This window comes from Thalassophryne amazonica, chromosome 23, assembly GCF_902500255.1.
Source record: "Thalassophryne amazonica chromosome 23, fThaAma1.1, whole genome shotgun sequence".
NCBI classification, from domain to species: domain Eukaryota; kingdom Metazoa; phylum Chordata; class Actinopteri; order Batrachoidiformes; family Batrachoididae; genus Thalassophryne; species Thalassophryne amazonica.
The window spans coordinates 1621493-1648883 of NC_047125.1; the positions used below are offsets into that span (position 1 = coordinate 1621493).

The 27391-nt window shown below is 41.1% G+C and overlaps 1 long non-coding RNA gene across 1 annotated transcript in view; it reads right to left on the reverse strand.

Annotated features, from left to right (window-relative positions):
• Positions 1 to 26492, reverse strand: part of LOC117504890 — a 38723-nt gene extending 12231 nt beyond the window's left edge. The window contains exon 1 of the long non-coding RNA XR_004558949.1: positions 26338 to 26492. This is a non-coding gene — a long non-coding RNA (uncharacterized LOC117504890). The remainder of the gene's footprint in view (positions 1 to 26337) is intronic.
• Positions 26493 to 27391: the final 899 nt, after the last annotated feature.

The following is a 27391-nucleotide window of genomic DNA, read 5'->3' on the forward strand; positions in this document are numbered from 1 at the left end:
TAAAATCAATGACCATATCTTTCGTTTTTAAAGTATTGAGCTTAAGATATGAGTCCTCACACCATTTAACAAAATGGTCAACTACAATGTTAAAGAATTTTAAAGATACTTATCAATGATTAATGTCTTTGATTCTGTTTATATATATATATATATATATATATATGTGTGTGTGTGTGTGATTTCATCTGAATATTACTTTCTTAGTTAATCACTGAACTGTTCACAACTGTAGAATGACCTTTTGCTTACATGAAAACTATGAATGTAAGCCTTGTTTTTGCTGAGCACAGATGTACATTTTAATTAAGGAGTCAGCCTTGAGCAGAGAACAACACAGCCTGTACACGAGCTCAAGGCTGGCGCTGTAATGTTTCAATTTGAAGAACAATTACTATCTGTCTGAGCAGACCACAAGGTGCCTTCAGGTGCAAAGTGATACAAATATCAACTGACTGAAGAACAAAGCAGTGCTTTTGAATATTGTTTTTGTAATATGTCTGTGTGCAACTTGCTTCGAATAAATCCAGGAGCAGAGTGGGCAGACCCTTCAGAGCGGACTGACTGACAGTGACGAAGGGTCAGGCCGGCTCTCCCTGATCAGGAAAGAAACTCAGTTTCCTGCGTGGTCATTCTCTGTAATAATTTGAGCTGTCTCTTTTACCAGATAAAATTCTGACAACAGGGCCGCGGCTGCTCTCACTGTCCCGCAGCAGACTGACAATCACTGTGTCATCTGCATATTTTAAAATGAACCTGTTTATAAAAGTGCTCTGACACATACTGGTGTAAAGAATAAATAAAGGTGAGAGCACACACCCTTTTGGTGGGCCAGGAGAAGAACACAATGTGTTTGTTAAAAGCCCGTTCACTCTGACTTTCTGTGTTCTGTTTGTTTAAAAGTCTAAAATCCAGCCCACAAGATTGTTGCTTAGTTTTAAATGTTGTAAAAGCCTTTGGGTTAAAATACAAGGTTGAACTGTGTTAAAAGCTGAGGAGAAGTCAATAAATAAAAGACACCCACTTCCCTCCAGATGTCTAAAAAGCAGATTAAGCAGAGTGAGTGTGGCGTCCTCCACTCCTCTGTTAGGCCTGTAAGCAAACTGTAACAGATCAAGTACATGCATAGGTGCTTTTTAGCAGTTCAGACTGTACCAATTTCTCAAAGCTTTCCATCAGAGTTGATGTTTGGGCAACAGGCCTAAAATCATTCAAAGTTGTGGGATCACTGGATATAGGAACTGGGACCACAACAGCATCTTTCCACACTTTGGAGGTTTCTTCCTGTTAAAAGGGAGTTTTTCCTTCCCACTGTAGCCAAGTGCTTGCTCACAGGGGGTCGTTTTGACCGTTGGGGTTTTACATAATTATTGTATGGCCTTGCCTTACAATATAAAGCGCCTTGGGGCAACTGTTTGTTGTGATTTGGCGCTATATAAAAAAATTGATTGATTGATTGATTGACTTTGGGAACATGCTGCGTTTCCAAAGACTGGTTAAAAATATGATTTAAAAAAAAAAACTGGACTCAGCTCTTTTGCACAAGATTTTAGTACGTGGCCGCAGATACTGTCTACAACTCTTGTGTACTTTTGTGCTAAGGAAGGCTTTTTCAATGTCCCACTGGTTAAAGAAAAAATGCCATGGGTCACGGAACCTGCAACCAAGTTCCAGGGTTTCCTTGACCATCCAGAACATCATGCTCTTCATCTGACCTTGTTCTTCTTTGTGAGTAAAGATGTTGCTGCCCATGAGGATTCAAAGCAAGAGAGCTTTGTCACCGCCAAATCTGTGCCTGGTACCCGTAGACATCATTGCTACATTCCATGCATTGGGTGGAAACTGCTGATGAAACGGGTGTCAAGGGATAAAGATGGTGTTGATGTTGATATTCTCAAAGAGCCAGCACCTGCAGCATCATCTGTTTCCAATCCAGCACCAGCTATTACTGCAACTCCCAGAACACAACTAACTCTGCAACACTGTGACACTGGCAAGTTTGTATGCTGTATGTATGATGAGAAATGGTGGGTAGGCATAGTAAGGGATAGGATGAGGAGCATGATGTTCTGGTGTGCTTCATGCACCCCCATGGACCAGCTCAGTCCTTCAAGTGGCCTACAAGAGAGGATGTGTGCTGTGTTTCTTCTGATGAAATTCAACCACAAAATATTTTTTTCAGATTTCAGAGGTTTCTCCCACAATAACTGTTTACCATAGATATGCCAAATGTACATATTTCATAGCCAGTATAGCTGGCATTAAAAAGCCAAGGCCAATGGAGAGGCTTCTTTGAGTGTAATGGTATGCTTCAGTGTCTCAAACATGGATAATATTTTCCATAGTTTGAGCATACATAAATGTCAGAGTTGAATCTGCTGAAATAGACAACTCAATTTATGACAGAGAATGACCACACAGAAACACTGTAATTCTTTTCCTGTGCAGGAGAAAACGGACAGCGAGACCTCCTCACTCCGTCACTCACCAGTCAGCTCTGGAGGCCCCCACCCTACTGTGTTTTATTGAAGCAAAAATGAATACAGGCAGATGCAGGGACATAACACAAAAACATCTTGGAGTCACACAGTCTGTTCTCATATAGATATAATATTGATATTATGAGATCCTAAAACAGAAACAAAACAAGACCAGTCTGAGCTGGTGTGAATGGGGCGCAGCGTTCCTGCTCAAGGCCGATCTGCTAATTAAAATGTACTACTGTGCTCAGTAAACAAGATTTACGCTCTCACACATTCCAAGGCAGCAAGAGGTCACTTTACCGTGTGAAGTGTTCAGTAGTTAATTTGAAAAGTAAAGGCAAGCAGAATCACACAGACACTCAATATGTATATGTGAAAACAGAATAAAGACATTATAAATTGATAAGTATATTCACAATTTTGTAACAATAAACTTCACAGTTTAGTATCAATGTATGTTGTTTGACTATAGTCCAAGTCTGGGTGTCCATGACAACTGCCACAGAAAATTTCAGGCCTCTAAGTTCATTAATTGCTGAGATATTCTACCTTGAACATGGCTCCAGAAATGACAGCCATAATTTTTGCCTAAAAATAGCATACCCCATACACACTAAATTGGTCATATCACAGAAACGACTTGGCCTACAGGCCTCAAACTTCAGATCTGTTATTCTGAATAGTCTGGGAATATTTGATTATAATCTGAGACAAAGTGCGTGAGGCCTTCGTTGAATTGACATGGAATGACCCATCATTGTGTAAAGGATCTTACCGTGTGGGCTCAGGAACACTTCAGAAAACCATTGTCAGTTAACACAGTTCGTCGCCACATCTACAGGTGCAAGATAAAAAAAAACTCTACCATCCAAAGTGAAAGCCATACATCAACAACACCCAGAAGCGCGACCACCTACTCTGGGGCCGAGCTCATTTGAAATGGACAGATACAAAGTGGAAAAGTGTGCTGTGGTCTGATGAGTCCACATTTCAAATTGTTTTTGGAAATCATGGACATCATGTCTTCTGGACAAGAAGGAAAAAGCCCATCCAGACTGTTACCAGCACAAAGTTCAAAAGCCAGCACCTGTGATGGTATGGGGGTGTGTTAGTGCCCACGGCTTGGACAACTTACACATCTGTGATGGCACCATCAATGCTGAAAGGTACATCCAGGTTTTGGAGCAACACATGCTGCCATCCAAGCAACGTCTTTTACAGGGACATTCCTGCTTATTTCATGAAGACAATGCCAAGCCACATTCTGCACGTGTTACAACAGCGTGGCTTCATAATAAAAGAGTGCAGGTACTAGACTGGCCTGCCTGCAGTCCAGACCTGTCGCCTATTGAAAATGTGTGGCGCATTATGAAGCGCAAAATACAACAACAGAGACCTCAGACTGTTGAACAACTGAAGTCGTACATAAAGCAAGAATGGGAAAGAATTCCACCTACAAAGCTTCAACAATTAGTGTCCTCAGTTCCCAAACGTTTATTGAGTGTTGTTAGAAGGAAAGGTGATGTAACACAGTGGTAAACATACCACTGTCCCAGCTTTGTTGGAACATGTTGCAGGCATCCATTTCAAAATGAGCAAATATTTGCACAAAACAATAAAGTCTATCAGTTTGAACATTAAATATCTTGTCTTTGTGGTGTATTCAATTGAATGTAGGTTGAAGAGGATTTGAAAATCATTGAATTTTGTTTTATTTACATTTTACACAACATCCCAACTTCATTGGAATTGGGGTTGTAACATGTCTGCAGCTGCTCACATGTCCAAGAACTCTCAGCAAGGGCAGGTGCATTTTGCGGCAGCGGCATCTTGTCTGCACCTACTGTCTCTCAGAACTCTTCCACTCTCAGAAATCATTTGTATGTGTGATTTTATCAACACTATCAGGAGCCATAATTCGCCCTCAGTGTTAAAGAGGTTTTTAAAGTCGTCTTATCTGGATAGATCTTTAATTTTTATTTTCTTCTAATATGGTTATTGTGGGCAGCGTGGGGGTCAGTGTGCTCAAAGTTCAGCAGTATGGAGTCATGATGTTGATTCACGACCTTCAGATTTTATGAAATTGTGTGCATTGTTCCCTTTTTGTGTATATAAAATGAGGAAAAACTGTAATCAATCATATCGATTGATCGGCTTCATCAGTCCATCACCAAGCTGAACTGTCCATTTATCATCAGTTTGTCTTATTTATTTTTGCTGATATTTGGTGTTCAGTCTATAATCAGAACTCCAACACAAACTAACAGTTATCATTTGGATGTGGTGGAGTTGCTCTGAAATAAAGTTTAGTGGACAAACCTGCTCTGGATCAGAGAACTTCAGGCTTGAAAACAGCTTCCAGCACGTTGAGTAGTTTCTTCTCTTCTTTAAATCCACTCGTTTCTTCTTGCTGCTCTGCGATCTGTTTGTTTCTACCAACTCAAATATCTCAGCATTAGCAGCAGTTAGCCGCTGTTTAAACAACCTTCTCAGCTCTTCCACCTTTTCACACTAACTTCACCTTTTCTTCTTCTTCTTCCAGTTTACTGTCGACCTTTGTGCTTCTGGAGCTCTTCAAAAAACACATTCGAGGATCACAGAGTGAAGTTTGATCTGTTCAGAGAAGAGATTCCAGCGTCTCCAGCTAACTAGCTTTAGCCTCAGACAACAACAGGAAACAGTTCTTCTTCGTTGGAGTCTAATGACGCTGACGAACTTATTGTTGTATTTACCGCCACCTACTGGACTGGAGTATGGACAAGTGACTGGCAGAGACCAAAGAAAAAGAATGAAAAAAGCTATATTCGCTCCATCACTCCTGTAATTCAAAGATGTTGAACTGTTGTGTTCTTCAATGTGCTCTTCTCTCTGCTGTCATTGTCAGAGTGCAGCAGATAATCAATAAATGACTGTGACTTTGCTCCTGTGAGCAGTTTTCCTGCCAGTCAAACAAACAGAAGGTTGTGTGTGAGTTTGTTCCTCCATTATGTTAAGACACAGTATTCCAGTGCTTTTATGATGCAACATCAACAGGTTATGGACCCAGGAAGGAGTTTGGAAGCTGATGGAACAGGTTATGTTTCGATGGAGATGAGAAAAACTATGATTTATGGGAAACTAAGTTTCTCACACACAGCTTCATTTCCAGAATTAATGTTGATAAAAAAAAAATTACTGCATTTAACCATCTTAATTCCAGTGAGACACAATCCAACCAGGAGGAGCCGTGTGCAGCCATAGTCCAGAGCACAGGGACCAACTCCAGATGTGGAGATGTTGGAGTGCCCAGAGGAAAGTCAGACACCAGGAGAACAGTGGGAATTCTGGAGTCTGTAGGGGCCCTTAACAAAAGTTCACAGTGGGGCCTCCAACAAGGGTTCATCACCATGATGTTGTAGGTGTGGCCCTGGACTTGTTCTCACCGTCACTGTGAGGCCTTTACCCGAGTTCTGTATGACTTTACCACCTGAATCATTTTAATAATCTTTAATAATCTCCTCCTATTTATTTAAAGTGACTGGAGACCAAAAACATTCCAAATTATCTTTTTATTTGAAGTAAAAATATTCACAACACAGTGATCAGTGTTGTTGTGTTTAAATATCTATAGGTATAAAGTTACCATTTACATTAACTAAGATCTTATTGTTTTCTTTACTATTTGGACTTGTTTAATTGGTATTCCAGTGCAAACTATATATATAGTTATTTACATTAATTATTAAGATCCTATTGTCTTATTTACAAGTTTCACATTTTCATTCAAGCCCCTCTATTTTGTCACGTGATAGTTTCACAAAGACCACAATGGAAATAATCGTTTGTTTATTGTTATCCGTATATCATTGATATATTCACCTCTGTATGTTTATATTGATTTTACAAAATACACTCAATCAATCAATCAATCAATCAGTCCACAAACACACTGAAAGCAACACATGACTTGTGCTGTAACAGTGAAAAGCATGTCCACGCTTTTCAATTTGACAATTCTCAGGAATATTTATAGAGATGATGGAAATACCGCTTAACTTCGCGCGCGCGCTGATGTGATGCTGTCAATACGAGGAAAGTCCGTGATCGGTGAAGCTAATCGGCGCAGCTGCAGAACCACTTCCTGAAATTGTCAAAATAAATGGTCTGTATTGTTTCATACACGGTGCAGTCTTATACTAGGTTTCAGTTTTGTTTCCGTTTGATCACACAACGGTGGCTTACATATATAGCACAATGATTGACATAACCAACAGCCAATGACAATTTGAGAAGCATACAGGGTGGCCAATCAGATTGCAGGAAGAGCAGGCGGCCCGCTCTCGCCCCTGTGAATCGACTGACTCCTCGGGTACTCGATTTCTCTTCGCTCTTCTACAGATTACAAGGTTGGAATCGTTTCTTTTATCTTAATTAACTGTGCATTATTTTTGTTAGTCTTTAAATGCAACAGCTACGGACTTTAGCTCATTAATTTGCTGCTGTGTGAGTCCTAGCGATGGTTAGCTTCTCGTTAGCACTTAGCATGTGCTAGCTGTCGCTCCTCGCTTGTTCTTTTCTTGGTGCTCAACACTTTAAAATAACTTGTGTGATGTTGTCAGACAGGGTGGCCCTCTGAGAGAGCCGTGTCCGTAAGGTAGAGCAGCTTCTGAGTTCAGAGGCGTTAGATATCACGGACACTCCAGACCAGCTTAGTGTCTGGTCGGCTAGCGGGCCTGTTAGCTTTAGTTTAGCTCCGCCGTCTAAAGACGAAGCTTTCAGCCCTGAGCTTCGTCCTTCGAGGCCGCGGGGAACTTCTACCCCGATCTCCAGGCCAGAACACCGTGGGATAGTGAGAGGGGATTCCATTTGAGTTCTATAATAACAAGAAAACATGAAAATGCAGGGTAACACACATAAAGTGACAAATGCGCTTGTAGGGATGGGTATTCCGATTCCTTATTGATACCTCCTGTGAATTTTCTGTGTATTAAAAGTAGGCTTTACAGGTTTTCTATGTCAACAACATTTTATTTAGTCTTAAAATAAGTAAATATGAAATTGGTCACTGGATCCTTGATCTCTGGACATAAATAGAAATAAAATCTGTAGTTTTTATCAAAAGCATTTCAGACAAATGATAATTTTCCTGACAAACACCTTCAAAAACAGCGGCCGCTCTGAAGGACCGATAAGGGAATCGTTAAGGAAAAAGGCTAATGATGTCAGCAGATCGAATAATTTCTTAACGATACCTGAAAAGAACTGGATACCCAACCCTTTGCACTTGTTTCCATTGTAGCTCAACGGGTACCTCCATTTTGGATTTGGCGCAGTGCACGCTGGGATTGTTTGGGGACATCCCGCGTTGTCCGCTTATTCAATGTGTTGTAGAAGTTATTTTCAGGTGTGAGCTGGTAATTAAGTGACAAAACCCTGCTGAATCTAATCATTGTACTTATTTGTGTGTGTGTGTGTATGTATGTATTAGGGGTGGGAGAAAAAAATTGATTCACAAGTATTGCAGTTTTGTTTTTTTAAACAAAAATATTTATTTTTTTAAATTTGAATGCTTCCATTTTGACTACATTTATCAGCCAGGTTGGAAGAAGTTACTGCTTTTCTCCAGCAGGGGGCGAAATGTTTTTTTATTGACTCTCTACCTGGCAATGCAACGTCAAGTCCATCTGCGGGGGAATAAATGAACTTAAATTGAAAGCGGAGAATGGCGGACAACTCGCAGAATGGTGCGGGAATAAAACCTCCACCATCACATTTTAAATCTAAAAGTGTGGGCACATTTTGGATTTTTTTGCAGGGCTCGAAATAGTACGTGCATGTGCTAGTTTGTGCACGTATTATTTGAGCGGTGCACGTAATTTTATACTCCACTTGCACTGGTGCAAGTAACTTTATCCAAGTTTTATCAACTCTAAGCACCAGTACAATGAACCAATAAAAGAATAAATAAGGAAAAAACAATTTCCAGTGTGTTATCTTTGTCTTCCCTGAGCGAGGAGTTGTGTCGATTCGTTCACGCGCACACGTAAAAAAACTGAGTGTAGGCTGTTAGTTTCTTGCTCTCCGCCCAAACTCTCTCATCATTGTTTTAAAAAAGGACATAAGTCCTGCTCACAGACTGATTGCCAGAGAAAGGACATGTCCACATGAAGTATAACTCCAGTCATCTCCACATTTACTCACGGACGGTTCGTTCTCGCGGTCACAGGATGATAGATAAATTACAACCCCTGGCAATAATTATGGAATCACCGGCCTCGGAGGATGTTCATTCAGTTGTTTAATTTTGTAGAAAAAAAGCAGATCACAGACATGACACAAAACTAAAGTCATTTCAAATGGCAACTTTCTGGCTTTAAGAAACACTATAAGAAATCAGGAAAAAAAATTGTGGCAGTCAGTAACGGTTACTTTTTTAGACCAAGCAGAGGAAAAAAATATGGACTCACTCAATTCTGAGGAATAAATTATGGACTCACCCTGTAAATTTTCATCCCCAAAACTAACACCTGCATCAAATCAGATCTGCTCATTAGTCTGCATCTAAAAAGGAGTAATCACACCTTGGAGAGCTGTTGCACCAAGTGGACGGACATGAATCATGGCTCCAACACGACCAAGGTTACAATGGGCTAAGGAAAAGCAATCATGGGCTGTGGATAACTGGATGAAAGTCATATTCAGTGATGAATCTCGAATGTGCATTGGGCAAGATGATGATGCTGGAACTTTTGTTTGGTGCCGTTCCAATGAGATTTTTAAAGATGACTGCCTGAAGAGAACATGTAAATTTCCACAGTCATTGATGATATGGGGCTGCATGTCAGGTAAAGGCACTGGGGAGATGGCTGTTATTACATCATCAATAAATGCACAAGTTTACGTTGATATTTTGGACACTTTTCTTATCCCATCAATTGAAAGGATGTTTGGGGATGATGAAATCATTTTTCAAAATGATAATGCATCTTGCCATAGAGCAAAAACTGTGAAAACATTCCTTGCAAAAAGACACATAGGGTCAATGTCATGGCCTGCAAATAGTCCGGATCTTAATCCAATTGAAAATCTTTGGTGGAAGTTGAAGAAAATGGTCCATGACAAGGCTCCAACCTGCAAAGCTGATCTGGCAACAGCAATCAGAGAAAGTTGGAGCCAGATTGATGAAGAGTACTGTTTGTCACTCATTAAGTCCATGCCTCAGAGACTGCAAGCTGTTATAAAAGCCAGAGGTGGTGCAATAAAATACTAGTGATGTGTTGGAGCGTTCTTTCGTTTTTCATGATTCCATAATTTTTTCCTCAGAATTGAGTGAGTCCATATTTTTTCCCTCTGCTTGGTCTAAAAAAGTAACCGTTACTGACTGCCACAATTTTTTTTCCTGATTTCTTATAGTGTTTCTTAAAGCCAGAAAGTTGCCATTTGAAATGACTTTAGTTTTGTGTCATGTCTGTGATCTGCTTTTTTTTCTACAAAATTAAACAACTGAATGAACATCCTCCAACGCCGGTGATTCCATAATTTTTGCCAGGGGTTGTATAACAGAACTCATGATGCCGCATGAAGAAGCAACTTTTTTTTTTTTATGAATTAAATGTACAAAACATCATGGCATTTAACAATTTGAAACATTCTTGTGCAGTTTACAAGGCACTGGTAACTTAAGAAAAGAAGAAAGAGAGGAAAAAAGGGGGGGGATACATCCTACACACACACACACACAAAAGATATGCATCCATATACAAACATTAGAGGTTTGTAGATCTTCTATGGCTTCCATCAGACAGCGTGCATTTTTACATGTCATCTGATTCAGGGATTTAACATAGTTATCTTGCATTTGTTTTTTTTTTTAAACTGTGAAAATGGGCTTTACTTTCTTACATTTACATGTATGTATAAAATATTTCGCTAACAGCAAGGTATTGTTCAGCACAATTCTTGGTTCGTCTCTTGAAGAGATACCAAAAACGATAGCATTTCAGATGCAACTCAAAGTGGGCCCGGTGTGAAAGTGACTAAAGTGACTTTTGGTTGTGCTATTAACTTTTTTTGGTGCAAGTAATTTTTTTTTTTTTTTTTTTACTAGCACCAGTGCAAGTAGGTTAAAAATGTATCTCGAGCCCTGCAGTGGTTTATGTTTTTAAAGCTTTTGAAGTTCTGTTATTCACACAGTTTGACTGAAATAAAACCTTTGTGAAAGAATTGTGTTTATTAAGTTTTTGAAGAGCATGGACATTGTTTACACAAACAGAATAGTCAGATAATTGAAAATAGACCATACTTTGTTACGTGCAAGGGGTGGGGGGTTATTTTCAAGATATAGGATTAATTTTGATGCCAAAATGCTGGTATTAATATTGTGAATCTTTTCCCAAGTTGATGTATTGAAATTCTGACTTGTGATTTTACCACCTCCTGCTGCCTTGGTCTCTTTCATGTCAGCCACAATTTCGTTTAGCTTTTCATTAACCTCCTCCCTAAAATTATTTAAGTCTCTCTTCATGTCACCAGAGAGGTTATCACAAAAGCATCTTAGTTCTTATTTGACATCTTAACCTATAGCTAAAATCTCTTTGTGGATAGTTACGATGCTAACTTGCAGCCCCTACATAGCCATGTGTTGGTCAAATGCCTCCTCGTCGGTCTTTTCTTTAGAGTCCCTCTCGCCAATTTCCTGCTTCTGGTTCGGTCTGCTGTTACGTTTTGTTGTCTTTCCCTTTTTCATCATAAGTATATGGATTCCAGAAGGTTAATACAGTTCTAGCGTAGGAAAGTTGGCCAACCGCGTTGGGAGCTCTTGTTCAGCACATCTGCTCACCTCAACGCCATAGCGGAAGTCCTAATATTTATTGTTCATTTGTTTCTTTGCAGACATGCAGCCGTTGTTGGTGATTAAAGAAGAAACTCTCCCTGAACACCAGGAATGGAATCTGAGTGTTGACCAGGAGGACATTAAAGAAGAAGAGAAGCTGTGGATAAGTCAGCAGGGAGAGCAGCTTCAGCAGCTGGAGGAGGCAGATCTCACCAAGTTTGGTTTCACTGCCGTCCCTGTGAAGAGTGAAAATGATGATGAAAAACCAGAGTCATCACAGCTTCATCAAAGCCGAAGTGATGAGGGCACAGAGGCTGAGCCTGTAGCCAGCAGCTCATCTGTACACAGAACACTGACTGCAGAAGGTGATGGAGAGGACGATGGAGGACCACAACCAGCCAGCAATTCAGGTCCAAACAGTCATTTACAACCATATACCAGTGGCAGGAGTTCAGACAGTTCTGTAAGTGAGACTGATGACAGTGATGACTGGAAACAGACAAGAGAACCTCAGTCAAGTTTTAACTGTCAGAAAAATACCAATATTGTTCATTCAGGCAACGCTGATGAAAAACAATTTAAAGGCTCTAAATATGGAAAAGCATCTGGTCACATGAACAACTCAAAGCAACAAAAGGGGAGGAAAGCAAGCAGAAAACCATTTATCTGTTCTGATGGGAGTAAAGGACAGAAACAGAGCACGCTGAACAAACACATTAGAATTCAGACACGACAAAAAACATTTGACTGTTCTGAGTGTAGTCAAAGATTTGGACAAAAGAGCAACCTGAAAACACACATGATAATTCATACAGGAGAAAAAGCATTTGTCTGTTCTGAGTGTGGTCAAAGGTTTGGACATAAGAGCAACCTGAAAACACACATGATAATTCATACAGGACAAAAAGCATTTGTCTGTTCTGAGTGTGGTCAAAGGTTTGGACATAGGGGCACACTGAAAACACACATGATAATTCATACAGGACAAAAAGCATTTGTCTGTTCTGAGTGTGGTCAAAGGTTTGGACATAGGGGCACCCTGAAAACACACATGATAATTCATACAGGACAAAAAGCATTTGTCTGTTCTGAGTGTGGTCAAAGGTTTCGACATAGGGGCAGCCTGAAAACACACATGATAATTCATCCAGGACAAAAAGCATTTGTCTGTTCCGAGTGTGGTAAAAGGTTTGCAGAAAAGGGCACCCTGAACAGACACATGATGATTCATACAGGACAAAAAGCATTTGTCTGTTCTGAGTGTGGTAAAAGGTTTTCAGAAACGGGAACCCTGAACAGACACATGATGATTCATACAGGACAAAAAGAATTTGTCTGTTCTGAGTGTGGTCAAAGATTTGGACGAAAGGGCCACCTGAAAACACACATGATAATTCATACAAGGCAAAAAGCATTTGTCTGTTCTGAGTGTGGTCAAAGGTTTGGACTAAAGGGCACCCTGAACAGACACATGATGATTCATACAGGACAAAAAGCATTTGTCTGTTCTGAGTGTGGTCAAAGATTTGGACAAAAGGGCAACCTGAAAACACACATGATGATTCATAGCAGACACACCATTTAGCTGTTCTGAAAAGAGTAAAAGAAACAGAAGGACACTCTGAACAAACACATGATAATTCAGTCATTCACTGTCTCTCCCCCCCCCCCCCCCCCAAAAAAAAGAGCCATGCACCATCTCATCTACTAAAAAATATACAGGTGCACACAGATGCAGAACAGCAGGCACTAGAAAAAGAATTGGCAAATAAGATTGAAGAAACAAGAAAAATAGACATGAAAGAGCTTCCAAAACTGATTAAATTAAAGGAGAATAAAGAAAAAATTCAAAACTATCCTGCAAAAAGTTAACCTGGGACTTACTAAACTGGTCCCAGAAGGAACCACATTCACAGATTTAAAGTGTGTAAATTATGGAGTGACATGGTACATACAAAGTAAATTAGCCCCACAAGATTTGGAGAGAAAAGGAACCACAATTATGAAAAAGAATACTGTGCCACAATGGAAAAAGAAATTTCAACAAAATCAGCCACCTAAGAGCAGAGATCTCCCAAATGGCCACATTTTTGGGAAACAAGAACCACAAAAAGAATCTTCTTAAAAAAGTAAATCGCATTAAAAGAAAATACAATGTTGAAGAAAAACAGCTGGGTGGGAGGCTGAACATCAAGTCTTAGTAAAAGCTTTCGCAGCACAAATTAGGAACAAAGACAAGAAAATACAAGCAAAACAGATAAACTATTTGCAAAAAACCCCAGAAAAAACAGACTAGTGTACAGAAAGCTGGCAAACGACACAATAGAAGTACAACAGCCACCTGAGAGAGAAGAAATTAAAAAATTCTGGAGACCTCTCTTTGAATACCCAAAACAACACCAAGAGGCTGAATGGATTGAAAAAATAAAACAGAAAAACACAGACCCAGAACAGCAGGAACTAGAAGAGGAATTGGCAAATAAGATTGAAGAAACAAGAAAAATGGACATGAGAGAGCGCCCAAAGCTGACTAAAGGAGAATAAAAAATTCAAAAATATCCTTCAAAAAGTTAACATAGGACTGACCAAACTGGTCCCAAAAAGAGCCACATTGACAGAGTTAAACTCTGTAAATTATGGAGCAGCATGGTACATACAAAGTAAATTAGCCCCACAAGATTTGGAGAGAAACGGCACCACAAATAAGAAAAAGAATACCATGCCACGATGGAAAAAGAAATTACAACAAAAAATTAGCCGCCTAAGAGCAGAGATCTCCCAAATGGCCATATTTTTGGGTAACAAGAACCACAAAAAGAATCTTCTTTAAAAAATAAATCGCATTAAAAGAAAATACAATGTTGAAGACAAACTGCTAGGTGGAAGGCTGGGTGAACATCAAGCCTTAGTAAAAGCTTTCGCAGCACAAATTAGGAACAAAGACAAGAAAATACAAGCAAAACAGATAAACTATTTGCAAAAAAATCCCAGACTAGTGTACAGAAAGCTGGCAAACAACACAATAGAAGTACAACAGCCACCTGAAAGAGAGGAAATTGAAAAATTCTGGAGACCACTCTTTGAAGACCCAAAACAACACCAAGAGGCTGAGTGGATTGAAAAAATACAACAGAAAAACAAACAACAAATGCCAGCAATTGTAATCAATGAAGAAGAGATCAGAAAGAAAATGAGTGAATACAGTAACTTCAAGGCACCTGGCATCGACAAAATCCCAGATTTTTTGCTGAAAAGACTGACAGCATTACACCAACATTATGCTGTGACCTTCACAAAAATATTGAACGGAGAAGAGGACACACCAGACTGGATAATGACTGGGAACACAAGCCTACTACCAAAGACCAAGGAAACACAGCTTCCCAACAAGTACAGACCCATCTGCTGCCTAACAACAACATACAAATGACTGACAGGAATCATAACTGGTGCCATTTATGAACATCTGGACACTGGTGGCTACCTGGAAAATGAACAGAAAGGTTGTTCCAGAAGAAAATTAGGAGCTAAAGACCAGTTACTGACAGACAAATCTATCCTGGAGGACTGCAAAAACAGGAGGAACCTCAGCATGGCTTGGATTGACTACAAAAAGGCATTTGACAGTGTACCACACTCCTGGATCATGAGGTGCTTAGAACTCTACAACATCAATGAGGAAATAAGATCTTTCCTGAGAGCACAAATGAACAAGTGGAACACGACCATCACCCTCAATCACACAGAGGGACAAATAACAATCCCAGACATACGAGTTCAGAGAGGAATATTTCAGGGAGACAGACTCTCACCACTTTTATTCTGTTTAATCATAAACCCACTCAGCAAGATCCTGAAGGAGCAAGACATCAGGTATGATTTAAGTAAAGGCAGAGGAAGGAAAAATCAAAAAACTTGTGAACCATCTGCTGTTCATGGATGATTTGAAAATCTATGCCAACACAAAAAAGTGACTCATTCCACTCGTGAAAACTAAGTTCTCCAAAGACATTGGTATGGAATTTGGACTGGATAAATGCTCAAAATACACAATCAAAAAAAGTAAAAAGACAAAAACAGAAAACATACAGTTTGATGAAGGGAGCTACATTGAAGATGCTTTCTGTTTTTGGCATGACATCTTTGGACACAGTTAATATCTACGCATGTGAAATAATATACGCTTGCATGCATTTTTTTTTTATTTTTTTTTTTTACATGAGTGGTTTTGGCACCGATATGACGCCATATCAGTTTCTCTGAGTGTAATGTATTAATGTTGGAATTGTAAGTTGTTAGGAAATTATGGACTTTTTAGGGTGAAAACTGAAATTTGACCAAATTTTTTCCTTCAGTTCTTGATGGATTTTGATTGTTTTTGTTTGTTTCATCTAAACACTGATTTACAATCCTTCCTCACACAATATTGAACTTTTGAATTGTTTTGGAAATTGTAGAAATTTTTTTATGGTGAAAATAGTGAAATTCACCAAAACTTTTTTTCTCTTTTTGTTTCTGATAGATTTTAATTCTGTTGGTTTTGTTCATGCAATTCATGCAAAAGTTTTCACTTTGTTTCATATTAGGTTGATTGTTTTTTTTTTTTTTACACTGTTCTCAGTTCTTCTTCACAAAATTATGATTTTTGTTGAAAACAAATATTGTGTGTTTGGAAAACAATAAAATTCACCAAACTGGTGAATTTGGTTTTGTTTGAAGTTCTGTTCTTCCCTGTTGAATTTTGAATGACAACATTTGGTCATGAAAAACCATGAAATTCACCCGCAGTTGTACAAATTCCAAAACTGCATGAGAGGGAGAAAAAAAAAGTCACCACAAGATGGTATTCAAGGAATTTTAAACAGTCATTGAATTTTTGGAGGAGAATCTCAACTTCCAGCCCAAATATTTCCAGTAAATTTCTGTCCTCTGATCCAGTCGACACACTGCTGTCAACATTTCAGCTGCTACTTCAGGTTTCATTCAAATTCTATTTACACAATAGTGTAAACACTAAAATGACTCTTACAGAATTTACAGCTGTTGGTAAATATTTTATTTGGGGTGTGTCATCATTTTCCTCACCTGCATAGTGCAGGGAAATAATTAGGAGAATAAACCCGGGTGAGCTCTGGTTATTAACTAGAACCGGTTCATGATGTCTGCTGCTGTACCTGTAAGGTCAGAGGTCGATGGTGGAGGTGGAACGAGGAGTGTCTTAAAGGGGAACAACATTTTTCCTGAATCAGCGGCGTTTCTGATTCTGTCATGAAGACAATTTGGCAGCAGAAATGCTGGAAGATCAACATGACAGAAGAGACGGACATGAACTGAGGACAACAGGGTGTCCAGATTTACAACGCTGCCATTCAGCTGGATCCTCACAGTGGGCCTCATGTATCAACGTTGCGTACGGCGATATTTGAGCGTATATGGGGTGTACGCCAAAATGGCTGTGCTACTTGGCATTTATCAATGTGGTTGTTGGCGTACGCTGCGCTGAAAATATACAGCAGGTTGAGAGGTGGCGTAAATTATACACCAAAATGAACCAGCGCTGGAATCCACATAAAAATGAAGATGATCAACATGATAAACAGTGCCATTATACCAATCAATGCATATGTTACATAAATAACACTTTCCTGATTATACTACATAATAATCAATACAAATCCCGCCTTTGCGGGATTGTTATGGAGCATGATCCGTGGCTACAGCGCTGACTTAACTTCATGTGGTGTGATCGTTTTAGACTATGAAATTGATAACTAGTTTCGTCATTCCCTTAATTCGCTCGTGCTGCAACCAGGTTTTGTCGTCTCCATTCGGTTGTCACAATAAAATAAATACAGAAATACATTTTAAAAATAAAGAAATCTGACAGATTAGGCGTGTCTTATTAATTGAGCGAGCAAATATCCACGTCAAGAATTATTGACGTGAAAAGAGAATACAGTGGTCCCTCGCTATAACGCCGTTCACCTGTCGTAGCCTCGGAGTCTCGCGGAGTATTTAGTCCAATTTTGCATGCCTTTCTTTTTTTTTTTACAATGTTCTGTGTATCTGTTTATAAGAATCTTGTTGCCCAGAAGAGAAAAGAGTGCCAACAACTACTCATAACTGTGTTTGTCACTCGGAAACAAACACCTGCTGCAGCGAGATGTGAGTGAGAAAAGGCGCAGCGTCAGGACGCAGAGGCCCGATCTGTGACATACTGGTCAGTCACTATTAATAATTATGTGTCCGACCTCGTTCGTTGATCGTTAAAATTAATTTCTTAGTTCTAAATGCCATCATAATTATTTATAGGAAAACGTTCTATTTTTATTTCTCAAACAAATGTTTGGGCCTGAAAACAGTTTGGTATTATTTTCCTACTAAGGTTTGAACTTTGAGAGTGTTTACACACGAGAGAAAAGTGAGAAAATGTTCATGCCTGATTGAGAAAGTGTATAAACTGTGTAGTGAGGGGTTTTACAGCTTTGAAACATCTATAATAATTGTAAAAAATAACGCTGACTACGTTGCGGTTTCGCATATTACGGGCTATTTTTTAGAACGTAACTCCAGCGATTAATGAGGGACCACTGTAACACTATTGATTATATACTACAAAACAATTAATACGACGGCCGCTTTTGACACTCTATTGGCACGCGTCGTGATTGGTGGAGTTCTTTTTCATTGCCGTCTTTCCGGCTTCCATGTCGTAAAATGAGGGTGTGTCTGAAGCGGAGTCTGAATATTTATGGGCGTGTTTATTATAATTATGATCGTTTCCACCCGCCGCATTTATCAAGATCACATCAGGCGTACGCCAGAAATGGGCAGGTGCGCACTGCTTGATACATGTCACAGCGACTTTGGTGTATTTCAAGTTTACGCCGTAAATTTACGCCACAAGTGCGCAACATTGATACATGTGGCCCAGTGTGATTGTGGTGTGCGTGTCACTGGGGTGCTTATCTTTTTCTTTAGGGACCATCACTGCTGGTGCCTCCTTCTCACCGATAAGCCCTCATTGTTGGTCAATCCCTCAATGTTTGGCGAGCATGTGTTAATTACATTTAACCACAATACAATTTGTCCATTTTTTTTTATTATTTGGAAATAAAACTGTAAATTATTGTAATTGGGGCCACGTCTCTGCTTGTCTTTCTTACCCTAGTTTGAGAATCTTTTTTTTTTTTTTTTGGTGGTGGTGGTGGTGACCTGTAGGGGTTGCCACAATCTGGCGTCACGAACAGGATTCGAACCTGTGCGGGGAAACCCCACCTCCATATTGCGCTCAGTGGGCCGTAGACCTCTGCTGGCATAAGCGATTGGCCTAATCTGGCCATTCTGCTGCTGTGAAAGTACTGACAACAATCCCTTGAGCCACCTTTTCTTAGCTAAGCTTGGTGCCACAGAACAGCGCAGGGCAGCTCAACTTGCGCAGTTCAATTTTGACATTTGCTATCGGACTGGTCGGGTTAATAGGAACGCTGATGCGTTGTCCCGTCAATATCCTCCTGGTCCATTAGACCTGGAGGCTATGCTGCCTGCTACAGCGGTTCCTGTAGCCTTACAGCAGGTATTGCAGCCTAGTGCAGTGGAAGCAATTCAGGGTGCTGTTGTTGCTCTACCTCATTATGCCCCCCGGGATCTTTCCCAACTCCAACAGGCCGACCCGGTTATCCAAGAACTTTTGGCTTTTTGGTGTCCAACTTATGTGGAGCGCAAACAACTCTCCCACCCCGCCTTGGTTCTGCTCCATCAGTGGGACCGCTTGGTGGAGAAGGGGGGCATGTTGTATCGGCGGGCCTTCCGCCCTGATGGTACCGAGGGGGTGTTGCAGTTGGTGTTGCCTGCGGCATTAAATGAAGAGGTATTAACTGAAGTATACCAGAGACATGGGCATCAGGGTGTTGACAGGACCTTAGAGCTATTGCGTTTACACTGTTACTGGCCAGGCATGTCCGCTGACGTGGCACAGTGGTGACAGTCCTGTGATAGGTGCCAGGTTGCCAAAAACACTCAACCAGTCGCTCTCAGCTTTATGGGGGACCTGCTTGCATCTCGGCCAAATGAGATCTCGGCCATGGATTTTACGGTACTGGAACCTACTGCTACAGGTCTTGAGAATGTCCTCGTCATGATGGACGTCTTTAGTAAATACACACTGGCCATTCCCACCCATGACCAACGTGCATCTACGGTGGCACAAGTTTTAGTTACAGAATAGTTTTGTAAGTTTGGGGTTCCTGCTCGTATTCACTCTGATCAGGGTCGTAACTTTGAGAGCTTACTGGTCCAGCAGCTTTGCAGTCTTTATGGTGTTCAAAAGTCCCGTACAACGCCATACCACCCAGCTGGCAACGGTGAGCGGTTTAATCGAACCCTCCACAACCTGCTGCGTACTTTTCCCGCCTCTTGGAAACATGAGTGGCACTCCTGCCTACCTCAACTCCTCTTTACTCGTATAACACCACCCCCCATCAGTCAACAGGTGAATCTCCATTCTTTTTAATGTTTGGACAAGAGCCTAGGCTCCCAGTTGACTTTTTGTTGGCCCGCATCCAAAGTCCAGTTCGTGGTGGTGTTTCTGAATGGATCCAGGAGCACCAAGCCCGGTTGTGGATAGCATTTGAGGGTGCCAGAGAGAGGTTGAGATTGGCAATGGAGCATCGACGAGACAACTACAATCGGCAAGTTCAGGATGTTCCTCTGCAGGAGGGGCAGTTGGTGTTGTTGCGGGACTGTAGTGTAAAGGGCCGTAACAAAATTCAGGATTTTTGGAGTTCTGTTTGGTATCAAGTCCTGAAAGCACCAAAAGACGGGGGCTCTGTGGATACTATTGCCCCTGCGTAAGACCACTCCAAAATTAAAACGGTCCACAGAACCCTGTTGAAGGCAGTGGCTGGAATTGGTACCCCTGCGGACCCTGGTCCTCTTTCTCCTGAAGGAGGAATCCCCAGAAAGTGATCTGTTTGTGGTGACCCGTGAAATTGGTCCTGGGATCCCTAGTCGCATGGTGGCAGTGATGTCAAGCACCTCACTTTTGCGGGGTGGTGCAGTTCTTCCAGGGCAGGGGTTAGTTCCTCCTGCCCCTGAGGCCACTGATTTGCCACCTGCCCCATTGGCAGGTTCACAAACTGCGCCTTTGGATGCCGGTGGGGGAGCAGTTAGGTGAACTGCACGGTCAACAGCAGGCCAGCACTCCAATAAGTACCACCTACCTAGGCCCGTGGGTCAAGCAGTGGATGGAATGGTGGGTGGTTCTGGCCCAGTGTCCAATGCAATGATTGCACTTTTTAGACCTTGAGATTAGGTTGAATCGATGCATCGTCGGGGCGACAATGAAAAAGGCGGGGGTAGAATGTAGCATGAGGAGTACTGTCTCTCCCCTGATAGCCATTTGGTTCATCCAATCCGTTCTAGGGGCGCACTTTAAGGGTGATTCTTTAACTACGGGCACTATTGGCCTTGTAAATGTAATTTCCACCACACCATTGCCTTACAATATAAAGCGCCTTGGGGCAACTGTTTGTTGTGATTTGGCGCTATATACATGTGCTCTGATGTCACTGTTTATCTCCATAGAAACTACCCAAACAATCTTCCATACAAACTGTTTAAAGGGACATTACAGTGTTGTGGTGGAAATTACGGCAATAGTGTGGGACAACTACATTTTGTTTAAAAAAAAAAATCACAACAGTTGTATGACATTGAATACTCCAATTATGTTTTGATTATTGTACTGCTATTTTATTCAGAGATATTTTAAAACATGAGAAATGTTTCTTTACCATTCATTTTTATCATTGAAGATCAAAAGTCTGGGTGTGGGACAAGCACAAAACGGCAATATTTGCATATAATGATGCTGAAAAAAGGTGAAAAAGTCATCATAGACTACTAGAACAAATTTCTTAACACACTTTCATTGTAAAGATAACTATAAAAGTGTGAAATTTCCCCTTTTTTCTGTTTTTCATACAATATGATCAAAGGACATAAGTGCCCGTAGTCTAAGAATCACCCTTAAAGCGATAATTTGTGTTGAAGTTATTAATTCCAACCGGTCTCTGTCTCGGCAGAGAGCTGCGCAACGTTTGGAGCTGTGCTAATGGAACGGAGCACGATTCTCATTTCTTCACTGCAACAAGACAAGAGTCCCAGTTAGTGACTTTAATCCACACAAGAGTGACTCACGATTGACACATTTTAATGGCTTTGAGAGGAGTTAAGAAGTCGATTTGCTGCTTCTGAAGAGTTGTTGTTGCTATTATGAATATATAAATAAAAATAAATGTAAAAAATTACAATTTTTAATACATTTGACTCTTTTATGACTGAGCCATTCATTATTATACAGGAAACAAATGCACACAAATGTGCTGAGATGCGAACAGCTAATGTTAACTTTAACATTGAAAATGCCATATACATGCTAATGCGTTAGCATCTGTCCCATTTTTAAGTTATAAAATACATCTATCAACTCTTTCAGAAGACCATAACAGGTTGGTTTAACATAAAGGTAAATATTACTCACAGATATGCTCTTTAGGGTTTTAGAGGGAAAAATTAAGATAAAGTGAAATAAAACAAAGACCAGCGAACCAGTGGATCGAAGCAATGCTTCATTGGTTCACGCTTCAAAGTGGAGTCGCGCTGCATAACTGGTTGATTACAGAGCCACTGCAAATGATCATTTTCCTGACAAACACCCTCAAAAACAATGGCCGCTCTGATGGACCGATAAGGGAATTAAGTAAAAAGACTATTGATATCGGTTGATCGAATCATTTATTAATGATACCTGAAAAGAACCGGTTCTTGATACCCAACCCTAGACAGGATTAGTGTAGCAGGATGAAGGTCCCGGGTCAGACATTCCCACTAGCTTGGCTAACGGGGAATTCCCCTTTGGCTGACCTGGTAGAGGAATGGTCTTTAGTGTGAGCCGTCCGGGGTTCCCGGCCACGAAGGTCATACGGTCACATTAGGAATAAACATATCAGCGGGACGGGACGGTTTGGAGACAAAGTCAGAAAGGTGAGACTGAGATAGTTTGGATGTGCAGATGAGGGAGCCAGGTTATATAGAGAGAAGGATGCTGAGGATGGAGACACCAGGCAGGAGGAGAAGAGGGAGGCCAAACCTGCCCCTCCCCCTTCCAACCATCCCTGCTGAAGCCACTTTTGTCTTTGATCCCAATCTGCAGTTCCACTCCCCCCCCCTTGACCACAACAGATCTTCCTCAAGGAGCTTCACATGAGGATGTTTTAAATGTAATTTCGATGTGGTTGTACAAATGAGTTTAGATCATTTTTATAGTCAAAATCACTGAAATCCTGTATTTCCCGTTGAGATACAGCAGAGGGACAAGAGATGAGACAGTGATGAGTCTGTCCTCAGATTGTGTAACCCCTCACAAAGTGGACTGAGCGTGTGCTTGTTGACATTTCTGCGTACGTTTCCAAAATCATGTCTGAAGACACTTTTATTTGTCTTAATTTCCATAGTGTTCTGTAATGTATTTTACATATGTGTGTGTGTGTGTGTGTGTGTGTGTGTCATATTTATGTCTTGCTGATCTGATATAAATCCACAAGGAAAAAGATTTGAGGCAGCCTGGATTTTCTTTAAAAAAAAAAAGACCTGATACATTGTTAGCAAACATCTCCTCACTCACGAAAGAGATACTGGATTTCAAGAGAGAGACAAAGCAGGAGCTCGGTGGCTTTAAAGGGGAAATGCAGAAGACTATGAAAGATGACTTCAGAGATGTTAAACTTTGAGAGCCAGAAAGCTAACATTGCCGAGGCCCAGTCACGCATTAAAGATCTAGAAGCCGCATGTGTGGTGATGAAAGAAACGCTGCTTTCCTCCATTAGACAAAACGACATGCAGGAGAAGAGCCGTGGTAGAAGAAATAATCTTCGAATATATGGCATTGCAGAAGAAAAAGAGGGCAAATCTGTCGTGGACTTTGTGTCAGAGCTGATAAAAACACACATTAAGCTACCAGATGGAGTCCAGCTCCAAATACAGTGAGCCCATAGAGCACTGATCCCAAAACCGGCCCCTCCAGCAGCACCAAGATCAATAATTGTTCACTTTTGCAGTTTAAAGTCAAAGAAATGGTGTTCAGAAAGGCATGGCAAACGAGAATTGAGACTGATGGCAAACGGCTGTATTTTGACAATGACTATGCATCTGACACTATTGAAAAACGCAAAGCATATGGCCCAATAAAAGCTGCATTGAAAGAAAGGGGCGTTAGATTTCAGATGCCATACACAAAGATGAGTGTTTTGGGACTCTGGACTACGGATCTAGAAGGTCATGGGTTCAATTCCCACCTGTGGCCTTTCTGTGTGGAGTTTGCATGTTCTCCCCGTGTTTGTGTGGGTTTCCTCTGGATGCTCCGGTTTCCTCCCACATCCAAAAACGTGGGTTAGGTGGATTGGAATCTTTAAATTGTCTGTATGTGTGCGTGTGGGTGTGTCTTTGTCTGTTTGTGGCCCTGCAACAGACTGGTGTCCTGTCCTGGGTGTACCTCGCCTCACGCTCTATGACTGCTGGGACCCTTAATTGGACTAAGCGGTTGAAGATGAGAGAGAGACTACTGATCTATGACAGCGCAGATGAGGCGGCGCAGAATTTGATTAGGAGAGGACTTAAACTAACGTGGATGAAGAGAGCGGATCGCCATAAAGCGGCGGAGGAGCTGATTCCGTGGAGGTGTGTGGCAGACGGCGTGGGACATCACGCTAAGGAGAAGCTCACCGAGTTTCAACGTCAATCAGTTTGAAATAAGTATATACACGTAAACAAGGCAGATATGAAAGTTATCTTATAATTTAACAATTTAATTTTATAATTTAAAATTATTTCATAATAAAGGACGGTGGATGTGAAGTGAGTTAAAACAATACAGGTTGTTTAAGAGACAAATACACTTAAATCGTTACAATATTGATAGGTTTAGTTGAGAAATTGGAGAAGAACATTAAGAGCACCGACTAGGGCCTCACTAAATGTTGGACATTTCTAGTATGGGAGGATTACCACAGGTTTGGGATTTTCTTTTACTAGAGAGGGCCTCCGCAAGTAAGAGGTGCTATACCCTCACCCCACCAACAGAGACCAACAGGGATTTGTGTAATCCATCTTTTCGGAAGTTCAACTGTTCTGTGTTCATGATGTTCAGGTTTTTTTGTTTGTTTGTTTTTTGTTTTTTTTCTGTTCTCATTTGGGGCATGGGGAAGGAAACAAAGGGTACTCTTGACATGTTATAAATAATGGATAATAACGTTAAGATAGTGTTCGTTGAATGTAAATAGTTTGAATAACCCTATAAAATGAAAGAAAGTCAGGTCTATGCTTAAGAAAGAAAAGGCACAAATTGTTTATTTACAAGAAACTCATCTATCCAGACAAGAAAATGACAAATTAAAGGGATTCGGTTATACTAAACTGTATTACAGTACCTTTAGACATGGATGCAAAAGAGGAGTAACAATACTCGTGCATAATACTGTAAAATTTGAGTGCGCCCAGAAAATTTGTGATAAGGAAGGGAGATATATTATTGTAAAATGCTTACTAGAAAATGCAATACAATGGTTAATATTTACACCCCGCCTAATAGTGGCAAGCCTTTTTTTTTAGAAATCTCACCAATAAAATAGTTGCAGAATCAGAAGGAATATTGATTTGGGGTGGTGATTTCAATATGCTGATGAACAACAAGCTCAACACCACAAATAATAAAAAGTTAAAAATTCCTGTCACAAAAAAAATACCTGTCTTGAGGAATTCTGGATTGCAGACACTTGGCGGGAATTGAACACAGATAAAAGAGGTTATACGCATTACTCCGCACCAAACAAAAGTTATTCTCGAATTGATTATATTTTCATGAACAAAGTAGATCTATACAGAATACAAGAATGTAAAATTGAAGAGACAATTCTGTCTGATCATTCCTTGTTGACAACAAAACAATCTTAATTCTGAGTGTTCCGCAGACTCTGTAAGCGCATCGGAGGCAGCGAGAGCGAGGCCTCATTTTTTGACCAATGAGAATGCGCGTTGAACTGTTGTCTGTTTTCATTGCTTGAAACGGAAAAGAAAAATCCACTTGTGATTAGCATAACGCTAATTTTAGCATGTTTCCTTCAGCAAGCACATGGTCTCAACTCAGGAAGAACAAGTAACAGCTCGCGCATGACAAAGTACAGAACCACACGGCCCCTGGAACTCGTGTGAACTCAACTAACACAGTAAATGCTTCAAGTTAGCCTTTGAGTAGAGAAATTATTTGTTCACATTCTGCATTAAACTCACCGAGACGACCCGAATCTTGACAGCACGGACCGTCTACAACCTTTCTCGTTCCTTCTCCGAGTGCAAATGACCGATAAATTAAGGCGCAATTTTGTTCGCTGCTTGGAAGGCGAGACTATCACTCTTAACCAGTGAGGAGGTCATTATTACCCCATGTGACCGTGAGAACAGGAACGAAAGTAAAGAGACAGACAATTACACTTCTTTTAAAATAAACATTTTTTCAAAATAAAATTACACAAATGCATTGACAACAGAAAGGGGGGGAAAAGGGTCATTTTCTCTACTGGGTTACATGAGCCCATAGCCTAGGGGCGGACATCAGCTAGCAACAGACTAGACAGCTGCGGTCTGGTAGTTCAAGCCTTTAGCCTACGAGCAGACATCAGCTTGTAACAGACAAGGCAGCTGCAGTCTGGTATGTCTAGCCTTTACCCTATGAGCAGACATCAGCTTGTAACAGACTAGGCAGTTGCAGTCTGGTAGGTCTAGCCTTTACCCTATGAGCAGACATCAGCTTGTAACAGACTAGGCAGTTGCAGTCTGGTAGGTCTAGCCTTTAGCCTACGAGCAGAAATCAGCTAGTAACAGACTAGGCAGCTGCGGTGTGGTAGGTTTAGCATTTAGCCTATGAGCAGACATCAGCTAGTAACAGACCAGGCAGCTGCAGTCTGGTAGGTCTAGTCTTTTGCCTACAAGCAGACATCAGCTAGTAACAGACTAGGCAGCTGCTGTCTGGTAGGTCTAGTCTTTTGCCTACAAGCAGACATCAGCTAGTAACAGACCAGGCAGCTGCGGTCTGGTAGGTCTAGCCTTTAGCCTACGAGTGGCCATCAGCTAGTAACAGACTAGGCAGCTGCAGTGTGGTTGGTCTAACATTTAGCCTACGAGCAGACATCAGCTTGTAACAGACTAGGCAGCTGCTATCTGGTAGGTCTAGTCTTTTGCCTACAAGCAGACATCAGCTAGTAACAGACTAGGCAGCTGCTGTCTGGTAGGTCTAGCCTTTAGCTTATGAGCGGACATCAGCTAGTAACAGACGAGGCAGCTGCTGTCTGGTAGGTCTAGCCTTTAGACTATGAGCGGACATCAGCTAGTAACAGACTAGGCAGCTGCTGTCTGGTAGGTCTAGCCTTTAGCCTACGAGCAGAAATCAGCTAGTAACAGACTAGGCAGCTGCTGTCTGGTAGGTCTAGCCTTTAGCCTATGAGCGGACATCAGCTAGTAACAGACTAGGCAGCTGCTGTCTGGTAGGTCTAGCCTTTAGCCTACGAGCAGAAATCAGCTAGTAACAGACTAGGCAGCTGCAGTGTGGTTGGTCTAGCCTTTAGCTTATGAGCGGACATCAGCTAGTAACAGACGAGGCAGCTGCTGTCTGGTAGGTCTAGCCTTTAGACTATGAGCGGACATCAGCTAGTAACAGACTAGGCAGCTGCTGTCTGGTAGGTCTAGCCTTTAGCCTACGAGCAGAAATCAGCTAGTAACAGACTAGGCAGCTGGTGTCTGGTAGGTCTAGCCTTTAGCCTATGAGCGGACATCAGCTAGTAACAGACTAGGCAGCTGCTGTCTGGTAGGTCTAGCCTTTAGCCTATGAGCGGACATCAGCTAGTAACAGACTAGGCAGCTGCTGTCTGGTAGGTCTAGCCTTTAGCCTACGAGCAGACATCAGCTAGTAACAGACTAGGCAGCTAAATGGTAAATGGACTGCATTTATATAGCTCATTGGATTTATATCTGTATCAGACTAGGC